The sequence below is a fragment of the Paroedura picta genome, chromosome 6 (genome assembly GCF_049243985.1).
Source record: "Paroedura picta isolate Pp20150507F chromosome 6, Ppicta_v3.0, whole genome shotgun sequence".
NCBI classification, from domain to species: Eukaryota; Metazoa; Chordata; class Lepidosauria; order Squamata; family Gekkonidae; genus Paroedura; species Paroedura picta.
In genome coordinates, this window is record NC_135374.1 from 64,493,627 (window position 1) to 64,508,743 (window position 15,117).

The 15,117-nt window shown below is 40.0% G+C and overlaps 2 long non-coding RNA genes across 5 annotated transcripts in view; one reads left to right on the forward strand and one right to left on the reverse strand.

Moving 5' to 3' along the window:
• The window catches only part of LOC143839993 (uncharacterized), a 60,237-nt gene that overhangs the window by 37,860 nt on the left and 7,260 nt on the right, over window positions 1-15,117 (reverse strand). The window contains exons 2-3 of the long non-coding RNA XR_013231957.1: window positions 11,343-11,447; window positions 9,654-9,756 (exon numbers count right to left, since the gene is read on the reverse strand). This is a non-coding gene — a long non-coding RNA (uncharacterized LOC143839993). The remainder of the gene's footprint in view (window positions 1-9,653; window positions 9,757-11,342; window positions 11,448-15,117) is intronic.
• Window positions 1-15,117, forward strand: part of LOC143839994 (uncharacterized) — a 203,564-nt gene that overhangs the window by 24,827 nt on the left and 163,620 nt on the right. The gene's annotated exons all lie outside the window — the stretch shown is intronic.

The following is a 15,117-nucleotide window of genomic DNA, read 5'->3' on the forward strand; positions in this document are numbered from 1 at the left end:
GCGGTGTTAAGATTCCTGATAGGTCAGGAAGCTTTGCACAGAATGTGTTTAGGTTCAAGCAAGGAACCTACTGTAGTCACCCTATATAACACCCTATAATTCACCCTATATAACCTTTATATATGATAGTTTTTTGAAATATACAGTGTTATTTATAAAACTACATCATGTGAAACACTTAATCTACAGTTATCATTTTTCCCCTCAGAGGTATGAAATTTACCCTGATTTATGGCTATGATATTTTTATAAGAAAGACTAACTGAGAAATAAGGGGATTACACTTGATAGTCTGTCATTTTCCCCTTTTTGTACAATCTTGTTTTCTCTTTTACCTAAATGTCTTGATGAAATTCTTTACTCTCACAATAAAAGTCTTGCTTTCACAGGAAGTTATAGACTTCTTCACTAGGGTAATGTGCAGTGCTATCAACACACACAAGCCAGTTATGGCTGCTGCAGAAGAAACTACTGCAGATTTAACTACAAAGAACTTTTCAGGAACTCAGCTGCTGCTCAGAGAAATCTGTGTTGAATATCTAGAGGCCAGATGTAAATTACTATGCCTTGTTAAAAACTAGAATAATGATAGATTACATGAGTTCCTACACTGGAGGAAAAGAAATGTTGTATACAGGCGGGATTGGCCTTTTAGTAAAAAGCTGGAGCAAAAAAATTAGTCATGTTAAAGAATTGCAAAGCATAGGACGCAGTCAACTAAAATTCCCCAAGGAAGAATGGGAATTTAAAAAAATGCTAATGAATGGGAATATGATAAAACATATGCAAATAAGTTTATAAAATGGAAGCAGTCTAGCAGCTACAAATCAACCCCTTCTGCTCCAGCCATTCCCCAGAATGTACAAGAGTATTACAACATAATGTGAACACTTAAAAAAAAAAGTTGAAGGAATTTGAAAAATTACATACAAAGTGGAGGTCTCTGACTAAATTGTGTACTAATTAGCTATTAACTATCTGTGATGTAGGAAACTCATTCTGAGAATCATGCTTAATTTATTAAAGACCAATTATGTACAGGGCTAGAAGGCAGGGCTGGCAGCAGGGCAGCGGGGCTAATCCCCGCTTGTGCATGATCTTGCCACCATCCCAGCCGCCTCCTGGCCCGAATCAGAACCTCTTATGGTCTGCGGTAACGGAACATGGATTCTTCCACATTCCATTTTTTGCTGCAGCCACCATCAGAAACCCTGCTGGGGCAGTCCCGTACACAAGGGAATGACTGGGCCTTTGAGGCCTGGTTTCTCCCCCAACCTACGGTGTCCCTACATGAACACCAAACACAAGTTCGGCTTTACCGAGCCGCAGAGCCAAAAGCGACATTTCCCCACCCCCACAATGGTGGCACAGCGGCATGCTGCTATCCCACCATTGTGTAGTGGGACCGCCATGCCCCCAACCCCGGGGCTGCTGCTGCAAGACATGGTGGATCCTTTGTGCTCCAGAGGTGTGCATGCACATGCACAACTTTGGGGCAGTCAGTGTGTTCACGGGAAGCGGTGGGGCATGCTGCCCCACTGCTAGGAACCAGCAGCAGTCCGGCACATGCACTGCCATGCATAATCTGGCAAAATGAGAAGAAGAAACTGAAGTGGTTATAACGGTCCCAAAGGAGTCGTTATTATTAAAATAAGCTTTGTTAAAAGAATCTATCACAAAAACATAATTTCCAAAATGACATTAAGACATATGAAGGTGTTATATACCAAATAGAGTTGCCAGTTCCAGGTGGGAAAATAACTGGAGATTTTGGAAGTGGAGCTTGAGGAGGGAGGGAGGGACTTCAATGGAGAATAATGTCATAGAGTCCACCTTCCAAAGTGAAGCTGATCTCTTACCTAGAGATCAGTTGCAATAGTGGGAAATCTCCAGCTACCACCTGGAGGATGGAAACCATAGTACCAAATCAAACCATTGTTCAGTTTAGCGCTACTTGTTCCTCTGTCAATATAATATATAATGGCCACAGTGCTGCTAAATGACATCTGTAATGACATCTGTAAGATGAAAAAAATTATGATGCAGAAAAAGTTCTTTCTCAATTGTTGCCATTGTTAAAGTGTCCTTTAACTTAAGGTGTGTGCACATGTGGGTGACTGAACCTGGAACTTCTTCATGAAATCCATTGAACTGTGGCTGCTTTTCTATAGAGAAACTCCAGTTCATTGCTATCCTTATCCATTGTTCCTCTTAATATTTGTGAAAGAGCCTGGGGGGTAGAACAAGTCTGGGGTGTCCCAAGTTGGAATAGGGCCAGTCAGGGTTGGCCCTGTCCCTACTGCTCCTACCCTTCTTCCCTGGACGCTAGCCACTTTGCTCTCAGATGCCTGAGAGAGACACACAGAGCCTGCCAAACTCTTAATGACCCCTGATTACCTGTTATGGCTCCTGCTGCGAAGGAGAGAGAGAGACAGAGGCAAACTGAAAACGAGCCCCAAACTGCAAATGAGCATTAATTCCCTGCTACAAACAAGCCCTGATTACCTCCTATGGCTCCTGCTGAGTGAGTGAGAGAGAGAGAGAGAGAGAGAGAGAGAGAGAGAGAGAGAGAGAGAGAGAGAGAGAGATCTGCACCTGCCAGTGTCCCCCGAGTCCGAGCACCCATTGCATTCCTGGTTGCAATGGGCTTTCTTGCTAGTATATTAAAATAAAATTCAAAATCAGAATGTCCCTTTAACTAAACTCATAACTTGATGAGATAGTTATTGAAATCTCATTGGCCATAAGGCATTTATGTCTGTCCCTGCTTCAGATTGTAGTGGATATTCCCATGCAATCATTAACCACTCCGCGGTAAAAAATAAAAGATAAAAGTACCTTTTATCTATGGGACATTCTTCTGATTGATGCATCCTCAGTTGTATCCGTGGGGAAATGAAGTTTTATGGAACATATATGAAACTGCTTTATACTATTAGACCATTGATCCAGCTCTCTTAGTATTTTCTAGTTTCACTGGTAGCAATTCACTGGCTGAACATGGAATTTGTACATGCAAAGCATTTGTTCTGCTGCTGAGTCATGGACATCCCCCTCCCCCAGGTGTCCCTATTCCTTTTCTCCAAAGAAGTCTTTTCTCCAAAGAGAGAGGCAAAGAAGGGCAGGTGTTGTTGGGAATAGGAATATATTTGTCAGTAGAAGGTATTGGCAGTGGCCAGGGCATGGTGGCATTTGGAAAATATGGGCTACTAAAACATTTTGTTTGTGTTGTTAATTTAAATTTTCATTTCTAGTAATAGAGTATTGAAATGTTAAAAAGAACAATATGGAAATGTTTGGACCTTGTATTACCTGATTATGCTGCTGGTGTAATAGTGTATTGATTAGCAAATTTCAGTATGTATTATCTATCTCAAATGATGGGGGACAAACCTGCAGGAAGCCACTTCGCTATGGAAAAAGTTTCATGTAAACATTGACACAAAATGGACTACAAAACATCAGTTGTATATCACCGTTGTCATTTTTTGATGGGGATATATGTTGCTTTTTAGGTATGTTTGAAAGTATGGAGTGAGGTACATAGTGTTTATAGATAACAATCATTTTGTTGAAGAACTGCCAAGAAAAGGTTGAACATATTGGCAGTTTGGAACAAGGACAGCTGTGGTTGCTAAGTGTAAAAACCAAGAACAAGCCAGTGAGAAATAATATTAGGGTGGGAAAGTATTGCTATGGTTACAAAGTATTTTCTTTTAAAGGCAAGATTGGTAACACAGCAAGGATCATTGAAAATGGAGTACTGGAGGATTTTATACAAACTAGCAAAGATGAAATGCAATGAAACATGCTATGAATGTTGCAGGAAGCAGTGGTGTTTTGCACAGCAAACATCTGAAGTGTGGAAGTTTTGAGTCTAGTGGTACCTTTAAGAGCAAGAAAGTTTAATTTTGAGTATAAGCTTTCATATGCAAGCACACCTCATCAAATAAATTGAAACAATTTTCCTGAAGTCTTAGATATAGGCAAGGGGGGAGGAGTAGTTGCTGGGATAGACTAGTTAGAGCACCCTTTTCCAACTTTTTTATTGTTGAGAAACCCCTGAAACATTCTTCAGGCTTTGAGAAGCCCCAGAAGGGGTGCGATCATACAGAATATGGTTGGGAAACATAGTTCTATTAAAGTAAACACCTCAAGCCGCATCCATTTCTCTTCAGTTGAGTTGGTGACTATATTCCCAGTCTCTGTATACAATCAAGTGTATAATACATATGCAAATAGTGTGTTTATGAGTATTTTGGGTAACATCCTAAAGCTTTAGACCCCCCTCTTGGTCTGCTGCATGTTTCTATAATGATCACTGTAGTACAAGAAGCATCCATGTAAAAATATGGTAAATATTCCTGGTACAGCTCCTGGTTGTATATTTTCTGGATGTTTTCAGACCATGTGAATTCTCTCTGCATATTGCAGTGATGACTGCAGAGTCATATAGTAGAAAGGGGGAATGGGACTGCGCAAAAACAATTTTCTTTGTATTTTTAAGTGTTTTAAATCTCTGTTGTTTTAGACAATTTTTGTCATTTGTTTGCAAACCTCTTGCTATTTTTCCAGTGCTGGTATTTCCAAATTTCCAAATTTACTTTCTTCATCCTCCTTCCTTTCAGTCCATACTCTACATGGATCATTTGCCCAAACTGCTGATTAATCTGGTTAGCTATGGCAAATTATATGGTTTTGCTAATTACATCATAATGCTACATCATTACAAATGTCAATAAAGAGAATCACTTGGGTTGCCAGAGAAAACTGGATTTACTGAACACTGAGCAAATGAAGCTTAAAGAAGAAAGAAGGGAAAAGGGCTAAAAAACAGCAGCCAAAAGCACCTGGCAACAACAAAATAACATAAACAATATGGATATTTCTGGTAACATGGATATTTTTGGCAGCATTGAATATGTTGAATTTCATGAACATTTGTTAAACCCTAATGGGAACACATTTCCCCTGTGATTATGTAACAGCCCTTAATATACCACTGAGAAAAAAAAAACACCTAGGAAATATGTAGCAAACATGTAACTGCACAGATTCCCCTTTGTGGATTATAACTTTCCTTCTGATAACCAAAATTCAAGATGAATTTGCAGGCTTCTGGTGTGTGTGTTTTGTAAAATGGATAATGATGTTGACTGAACAGAGCATTTACAAATTTCACTTTATAAATACAATGTAATGTGGAAGCTGTGATTTATATCAGTATATGAATGTGAGACAAGAGCTGAGGGTTGCTGTGGAGCATGAAGCCAATACTGCATGTGCAGTGGGGGCTATCCATGTTCCCATTCTTGCTACAGGGGCCAATGGGGCCTAGCTCAGGAGAGGCTCGTGTGGACACAGAAATGCTGGGCCTTACAAGCCCTGCTTCTCCCCATCCTATGGAGGCCCGGAGGGGATGAAAAATGTTCTGATCAGCTCCGTGGCACTGCGGGGCTGAATGGTTTTGTTTTTTTCTTTTCTTTTTTTCTTTTTTTTTTGCAGGAAGGTGGGATTGCAGGAAGGTGGGATTGCGGACTGGGTCCGCCGCCAAAATGTGTCCCCCGTGGGGACACAGAAAGCAGCAGAGTATGCAGCTTGCTGCAATACACCTGCAGCAGCCCGGAGTGGCCTTCAAGGAAGACAGATGTCCCAAATATTTGATCTGAACCAAAATGGTATTCTCATAGATAACGTGTTGAAAAGTTGTTACAATGATACTCTGCCAGGTATGTTACCATACATGGTCTGGGCCCAGTGTATTTGAGAGACCGCCTCCCTGCCTATACCCCCAGAAGATCTCTACGCTCTGCCACTTCCAACAGGCTGTGGATCCCTGGCCCTATAGAGGCACGTCGAACCTCAACAAGGGCCAGGCCTTTTCATTCCTGGCCCCCACCTGGTGGAATGATCTCCACGAAGAGATCAGGGCCCTGCCAAAACTTCCACAATTCCGCAGGGCCTGCAAAAGGGAGCTCTTCCACTGGGCATTTGGTGAGGCCAACTGACCCATAACATCTACAGGTCCCCGCCCAGACTGAGGGACCAAACCTACTGAGGGAGTGTCAAAGTTATTGTTAAAATACTGTTCTAGTTGGTATGTTATGGTTATTGTTATATTGATTTTGAGAGTGTTCTATGTAAATGTTTCAAAATGTTTTATGTAAACCGCCCAGAGCTGTAGGGAAGGGCGGTATAAAAATCTAAATAAATAAATATTCTTTTCTTACTGTTGTCTTTTTTGTGCGTGTATGTTCCCTGTTGTTCTGTATTGTTTTTAAATTGAGTATATGGCCCACCATAGTGTGTGCCCCTTTCAAGCAGGTATTTGAGTAGGCCTGTGTGGTCTGTATTAAAGGTAAGCCACAAGACTGTGCCATTTTGTCACCTGTTCTGTGAGGCTGCTTGATCTTAAGGTCCCAAAGGCATAGGAAAACTTTTCTCTCAATTGTCTTTAGCCTGGCAGCAGGTACTTGGAAGCTGTGAAGGTAAAATTTGCTTCAGTTTCCTCTTGTTTGTACAGGGAGGTCAGATGTAAAGCTAGGAGACTAAGACAAAGGATGGCCATGGGTTTCTTCCATGGTCACTAGCCAGCTACAACTGTGCATTCTTCAGTCTTCCTGTCTGCAGATGTGGTAACCTGGCCCCTTTCTAATAATGCATTGTAGTATTAGAGTTATATCCTACAACACATCTGGTTGTGGTGCTTTATAAACTTAATTAAAACTATATGTTATTGTTTTTTAAAAATACACTTATTTTGGGTACTGAAATAGAAGAAACAAAATGTAGATGGACAAAGTACTGTATTGAGTATGAGATTTTTGCAATGCCATGAGAAATATAGTATAATTTGCTTTAAAAATGTACATTCCAGTATTTTAATATTACTTCATGAATTCTAGCATCGTACAAAGAAGCTTGACTAAAGTGTTTACCCATCAATGTTATTTGTATGACTTCAGAGTAGTACTGAAATATTTAGAGGAATTGGGGAGTGACGGATCTGTTTTATCTATTGGCTTTTAATGCTAGGGTACTTCCTCAAGTCATGAATTATTCATTGTGCTGCTTTTGTTATAATGGCAGCATTGTTCAGTCCCAGGGCTAGTTCTCCAATAGCTTTCAGTTGCTGAAAGCAGCAACTACGATTGGTTCTGGAAGCAATAAAGATGTTGGTTGTTAGCATTTCCTAGAGAATAAAATTCTTCCTATCACTTCTCTTTCATTTTATTTCAACTGTACTATGAAAATAAAGACATCCTGCTTTGATAAGTCCAATAAATAGCCAAATTACTACAGTCTGTGTTTCTGAGCATTTTACCAAACTTATTTCTCTTGCTTCATGAAGTGTACATGCTTCAAAACGAGGAAAGTATGATTGTTTATCATCTTGGGTTCAGCTCAATATACTAATTATGATAAAGAAATGTTAGAAATCTTTATTCTTATTCTTTTACAGTGTATGACAGAGTTTGCATAGAACACCTGTGTTGGAATGAGCACACAGAAATAAAAATGTCAATTTTGTTATATATTATGCCAGGTTCCTGTGGTTGAAATGTTCAGGGGGGGGGGGAATCCAGCTCAGCTAGTTGAAGGGTATTTCCCCTTCTCTTTGTGAGAAGTCAGTATCAGAGTCCATTATGGATAATCCCTGAGCAGAGAGGGAATTTCAAGACTCAAGTGTGTTTGGTATTTCTGTAAATGGACAAGAACATGTGCTGCATTTCTCTCCAAAGAGTGTGATTTTGAAAGTGGCATTTCCTCTTAAACTGGTATGTGTAGTGCTATATTGCCTTCAGGCAACAGATAAGGGAATTGAAGGGGAGGGGGCAAAGCAATGAGCAGATGGATGAACGATTAGATCATTTGGATTAGGAATGCTTCCTCTTTTTTTCGACATCGAATTCTGATCAGTGTTTCTGCTTATATACAGAGGAGAAGTAACAATAAAAAGCATGGGAAAAATTTAATGGACAAGTTTAAATGCAGAAATGTTAAGGAAAAGAATTGGAACAGAAGAAAAAGGAAAGGACTTTAAAAGTACATGTGGTTAGGAGTATCTGAACCATGTAGTATTACTTCCACTTTTGTTTTCTCTTTCTGAAGAATAAATCATCAGGGAGATAGAAGTTCTGATTTAGATAATTTCTTGCAGTCTTCAGAACAATACATTTTGGGGAGTGGGTGGTGTTTATGTCAAGAATGTGCTATCCAAGTGGGAAGGCTTTTCAACATTAAGCAGATGCATGTATAGAAGACTGCAGCTTGTCTTTTTCTTTTCATATAATATATATATATATTATATATATTCCTCTACAGGAAAGTGTAGGTAAAATAACAAGGGCAAACAGGACTTCTCCCCACCCCCACCATATAGTTTAGCTGAAACCTCTCTCTGAGCGCATGGTAGTGGTACAAAGTGTGTGGTCTTTCAGCTCTGACTAATGCATTTTGTACTGTGTGACTAAAAATGCCTCATAGCTTGCCAGGGCTGACTGAGAGTTGTGGAATGTGGTGTCTTTTCTCCTTTTCTCTGATTTCCGGGCCGGGGGGGGGGGGAGGGAGCACATCGAGAAACCTGAAGATGCAGGGGAAACACTTGTATGTTATGGAATTTGGCTTCCCTTGGGAGACTCCAGGCATACGGGCAATGAACGGATAAAAAGTTCAAGAATGGATAGGGGAAAGAAGGTGGGGGTGGGCTATGAGAAAGGGAGAGGAAGAAGGAAGGGGGTGGGAACAGAGGGGCCCATTTCCCTTTTTTTCTGAAGCAATGACAGCTGGTTCTGTCCTTACTCACATGACAAAATGCTGGAGTATTCAAGCTTAAGACAGCTTGAAAAGATGGTCAGCTGATTCCCCCCCCCAAAAAAAAAACTTCAGTCAGGTGATCAGCTGATATCATTTGGCATATGGAAAAAACACATCTGATTGCAGGTAAGACTAAAATTATGTTCTTCTTTGATTATTATTTTTGTTTGTACGAAGGACTTCTGCATCTATTTCTATTGTTGGTTGCCGTGTAACAACTATGTAAATCATCTCCTTTGAAAGCAAAGACGTTTATGTTCTGGTAGATAGGAACAATTAGTTTGTTTATTCTGTTATCTCTGCAAAATGTTTATTAGAAGAAAATATTATGTTACTGAACTTAGATCTGAGTTTTTTCCATGGGGGTGTTGCATACTTATTTTGTTTATCTTAAAGTAATTTGTCTTATTGCAAGCATGTTGAAAAGCCATATTTTGAAGGGGGTATTCCCAGCAATTGAAGCATGAGTCAGGATGCTCTGGGGAAAACAAAACAAGCACAAACTCTGATCCATTTTTGCTAAGTTGGTTGATTCTGTCTTTGAGGGCTGATTGTCTATGCTAAAGCTGAGAAAACCTCAAGATGAAAAATCCCCACCCCATCCCAAAAAAGGTGTGTGGCTTCAGGGGATGGGAAGGGGGAGAATGCATGACTCCATCAACGAAAATTTTAGATGAATATGATTGTGCAAATTGTACCTACTGTATATTGTTTTTACCACAGTAGATGTGAAGAAAAATACATAAAACATAAAAAGTTCTTTTTTTTTTTGCTGTGTTGGAAATTTTTGAGTTGAACACTTACCTCTGTATATTTATAAGCTATCTTTTCCTTACCTTTGTTCTACCTTGTGAAACTTTGCTGTGTATAGAGACAGAGAGTCTAATGAATTCTGTCCCTGTCTTCAGTGCATATTTCTGATCTTCATGGGCTCTTCTTCTGAATTAAGGGAACAAATGAAATTTGATGTTGCAGTGATTTAAGGTGCACAATGTAAATACTTCACATGCACAAATACATTTCATAACAAATAAACGCTGATGGTTCTTGTATATTAAAACTGCAACCTTGAAATAATTGTACTTTGACTTGGCTTTAGCACAATCATTTGTGTGCACAAGAGTTTAGCATTTACAGTTTGACTCAAGGAGGCAGCTGAAAGGGAAGAGGAAGAGGGAGGGCAACAGCGGAAGAAGATGTGTAGAGTGTCATTACAGCAGGGGATGAAATCATTCCGGTAAATGTTTCACAGAAGAGGGGAATTTGAGGAAGGGGTGGGAAAGCACCTGGTATCACATAGGTTTTAAAGGACATACTGGGAGATGTCCCCAGGTTTAGTGTCTGCTGTTTTGGCAAGCTTGGGATTTGTACTTACAGTCAGGTGAAAGAAGAAGAGAGGATCTGGAAGGATAAAATGGGAGGTGTTATAGGAAAGCTGTTTGCACCAAGAATGGATTTCAGCTATCTAATGATGTGTCATGTGGTTGAGATTCCCAAGTGGTGGTTCAACATTCACTCATGAGTCATTAGAACTTTTAAAGTACTTCTCCAGAATACCAACAATTGATGCTGAAAATAAATAATACCATCTGTGCTGAGTAGAAGGGCTGAGAGAAGCATTGTTTACAATCTTATGGACTGAAAGTTGTGGAATCCACTGTCTGTGCTCTTCAAAGGTAGACAATGCAGGCAATCAATTTTATCTGGAACCTAATTCATTTTAAGGTATATGTCCATTATTCAGATTTAATCATCATTGTTCAAATTGTTTTGAATTTTAAAAGTGTAAATATTCTTGTTAGAAAAGTAAGTGGAAACTGTTATACTATTCATAGTTGTAGATTGATTTATTTAATATTAAATAGACATGCATGGTTTTGAATGGTAAGTGCGATGTCCTGGACCCACTGATTGTTGGATGTCTACTCTAAGTAGTAGTTCAGCAGAGACATAAAAACCCTTAGTTCAGGTTCGTTCAGCCTGCCTGCTCTGTAGCACAAAAGAAGGAAATCTTCTCCTGTATACTATATAGGCCGGATTGCTTCAAGTACATTAAAAAAAACAAGCAAATAACACCTATTCTACATAAAAGCAACATTGGGAGCATGTCATCACTTGACAGGATATGTACTCTGTCCTTCCTTTTAGCTCGCGTCTTACTATGATAATGATCAGAGGTAGCAGCCACAAAGATCCACAGCAGGTGAATGCATGTTGATACTTTAAAAACACTTCAGATATAGCTTGCTTCTGTGTAGCTTCCACTGATTTCAGTAAGGCTTGTACGAAAACATTTTCCAGAGGGTTGTGCCCTTCTACAATAAAAAAAGAGTACCAAAACAAAGAGAAAAGGAAGTGGCAGACATAAATTTGTTTATGTGTATTAAGTAAATAGATGCTTCTATCTGCAATATAAATAGCTAAAATCCTAGTGAATTTTGGTAAAACGTAATAGATTTGAAATTTAGCCACACATTTGGGAGCATTTAAAGTTCAAGTAGTCAGTTGTATGTAAGGAAACAAACCTGATCTTTTTGTCAAGCAAGGGAAGTTTTTCTTCTTTCATGTTCTCTTCTTTAGGGGAATTCCTGACAGGTGGGCTTGTCTCAGGGTTGTCTGCTGGGTTCATTCTGTTAGGGCACAAATGAAACAAGACTGTTCATGTTTATGTACTTGAGCTGTGCTAGTCATCTGTGGGAGGAACATAATGAAAATGGAGTAGTCTGTGCCTTTTATTCTTGGCTAGCAGTTTTAACATGCAGTTTTAACATAATCATTTTTTTGTCATTTTTTTGTTGAATATAAAATTCAGACATTCTGGATCTGTGTAAATATACCGTAGATATGGGAATATATCATAAGTTGCCTTGAACAGATTCGTATTTTGTCTACCACAGTTTTGAAATTAATTTGGAACAAAAATGTTTTCTTAAGAACTAAAATTGCACGAATTAGTACATTATTAATATTTAATTTAAAACTGTGTGGGAGAATATGTGAATATCATGTTTTATGGTTTCTAAATATTTCTGCAACTAAATATAGAATGAATTAAGTGTTATTAAACAGAACAATTTTCAAGGGGATCTTAGTTAGGCATGGTATAATGGCTAAATGAGAAATGGTAAGATAATTTGTCACATTTATAGTAAGCTGCTGTTAGTAAGCATAGCATAGCATCAGTGCTTTGGAGGAGCTGGGAGGAGAACATTTTCTCAGGAGCTGACTGAGGAGCTGACTGCTAGCTCCGCCCTCTGCTGATTAGGCTTTTGTGCTATAAAAGGCTTTTGCTTGTCAGAGGCGCGCACCCTTGGCACGCGCAACACAAACAAAACCCAAAAGACTCTTGGGGACTGAATTAATCCATAATACTCTGTAAGGAGCCAAGAGCAAGAGCTAAAGGACTCTTGGCTGTTGGCTTTTTGCCTGAGGATTAAGCCGAAGGTTTCGGTGAAGTGTAGGACTGTTTGTGGAGCTGTTCAGATGGATCAAGATGGCATGAAGAATGAAGAAGGTTGCGTAGTAACATGTACCATCTGCGGAATATTTGTCTTTTTACCTCAGGGGGACAATTATTACATATGCAGCAAGTGTAAATTAGTGGCTCTGGTGGAGGAGAAGGTTCGGGGATTAGAGAAACGATTGATTACACTGCAGCAGGAGGAAAATCTATCAATACAAAATCAGGAGCATCTAATACAGGAGGGTAATAATTGGAAGAATGTTACACATAGGAATAGAAGAAGAAGAGTTGGTTCTTATATGCCGCTTTTCCCTACCCAAAGGAGGCTCAAAGAGGCTTACAGTTGCCTTCCCTTTTCTCTCCCCACAACAGACACCCTGTGGGGTGGGTGAGGCTGAGAGAGCCCTGATATTACTGCTCGGTCAGAATAGCTTTATCAATGCCGTGGCGAGCCCAACCCAGCTGGTTGCATGTGGGGGAGTGCAGAATTGAACCCGGCATGCCAGATTAGAAGTCCGCACTCCTAACCACTACATCAAACTGTCTCTCTAAGGAGAAGGTCTGACCCACTGATGCTCAGCAATCGGTTCCAAGGTCTGCCTGAAGAGGTTGATTCAGGAACCCAGGAACAAGCCCCAACGTAGACCAGGAAATAAGTCAACAGTCCCCCACAGGTCTTCTCCCCCGCCGACCCCACAAAGCTCAGGAAACACTTCACAGTCTCCCACAAGAAAGGGTTTTAGTTCTGCTCCCAAGGGTATGAAGAAACGGGTACTGGTAATTGGATATTCTTTGCTAAGAGGTGTAGAGGCCGAAGTGTGTAGACCAGACTTGTTGTCTCAAGAGGACTGCTGCCTACCTGGTGCACGCATCAAGGATGTGACAGAACGGCTGGACAGGATCATCAAGCCTACAGATCATTATCTCTTCCTCTTCCTTCTCATCCATGTAGGAACAAATAATAATGCCCAGCAGAACATGTAAAATTTAAAAAAGACTTTGTGGATCTGGGGGAAAAGGTAAAGGACCTGGGAGCACAGGTTATGTTTTCAACAATCTTTCCCGTAAGTGGCCAAGGCATAGGAAGAGAGAGAAAAATTATGCAAGTAAATGACTGGCTACGTCTATGGTGTCGACGGGAACAATTTGGATTTCTGGATCATGGTCAACGATGTCAATATGAGGGGCTAGTATCAGGAGACGGTGTGCCACCTCACAAGGGATGGAAAAAGTATTTTTGGGAGAACCCTTGCACACCTGGTGAAGAGGGCTTTAAACTAGACACAAAGGGGGAGTGAGACGTAAATTCAGAACTTGGTGTGATGGCAAGATCTGAACATGAGAAGATCTCAAATCTACAGGGAATTTACATAAGCAGGGAACTACTAGCTTACAAGGAAGTTCAAAAACCAAAATCATGAGGCACACAAAGGATGGATTACGATGTCTCTACACTAATGCACAGAGTATGGGAAACAAGCAGGAGGAACTAGTAGTCTTAATAGAGGAAGGGGTCTATGACCTAATAGGAATCACAGAAACTTGGTGGGATAATACTCACAATTGGAATACTAAAATTGAGTGGTATAATCTATTCAGAAGGGACAGACAAGAAAAGAAGGGGGGTGGTGGTATAGCCATATATGTTAGGAATCTTTATACTTGTGAAGAAATACAGGTACTCGAGCATGAAAGTTCACTTGAGTATATTTGGGTAAATATAAAAGGAGTAGGAAACTAGAGTGGTATTATTGTGGGTGTGTGCTATAGACCACCAAGCCAGTCAGAGGTCTTGAATGAGATACTGCTAGACCAAAGTACACAATTTTCAAAAATGGAAACAGTGGTCATGGGGACTACAATTACTCAGATATCTGTTGGAAGACCTGCTAAAAATGCAAACTCCGCTAAATTCTTAACTTGTCTTGCCGGCAGTTTCATTTCCCAGAAAGTAGAGAGGGGAACCAGGGGCTCTGCTATTTTAGACTTGATTCTCATCAATAGGGAAGAACTGGTAGATGAGGTGGAATTAGTGGACACACTTGGTAGCAGTGACCATGTGCTTTTGGAATTTTCAATCGTGGGAAAGAGAAAACCTTTATGTAGTTGTACATATAGACTGGATTTCAGGAAAGCTGATTTTCACAGACTTAAAGGTATGTTGTGTAGAGTCCCGTGGTCAGAAAGACTTAAAGAGATGGGAGTCCAAGAGGGCTGGTAGTTTCTTAAAAGTGAAATACTGAAGGCTCAATCACAAACAATTCCCTTGAGAAGAAAATATGGAAGGAGCCTAAGGAAGCCAAGTTGGCTCCATAAGCAGTTGTCAAAAGATTTGAGGAATAAAAAAAGAGTCATTTTGGAAATGGAAGGAAGGCCTTATTACCAAGGATGAGTATAAACAAATAATCAATAATTGTAGGGGGAGTGTTAGAAAAGCTAATGTTCAATATGAGCAAGAAATGCTAAACTTAACAAAAAAAGGGCTTCTTTAGTTATTTCAAGCAAAAAAAAATAGGGACACCATAGGACCACTGCGAGGACAAGAAAGTGAAATTATAACAAATGGTGAAGAGGGCTGAACTGTTTAACTCCTATTTCTCCTCGGTCTTCTCTTGTGATAGAAATAGTGATCAATGTGGCAAAAATGTAACACAACACAGGGGACGGGAATGGTGGCCTAGGATCACTGTTGGAGCAGTCCACAAACACCTAGTTTCTTTAAATGAAACAAAGTCTTCTGGGCCAGATGAACTGGATCCAAGGGAACTAAAAGGACTTGCAGATGTCATCTCTGCTCTGTCCATTATTTTTGACACTTCTTGGAGAACAGGTGAGGT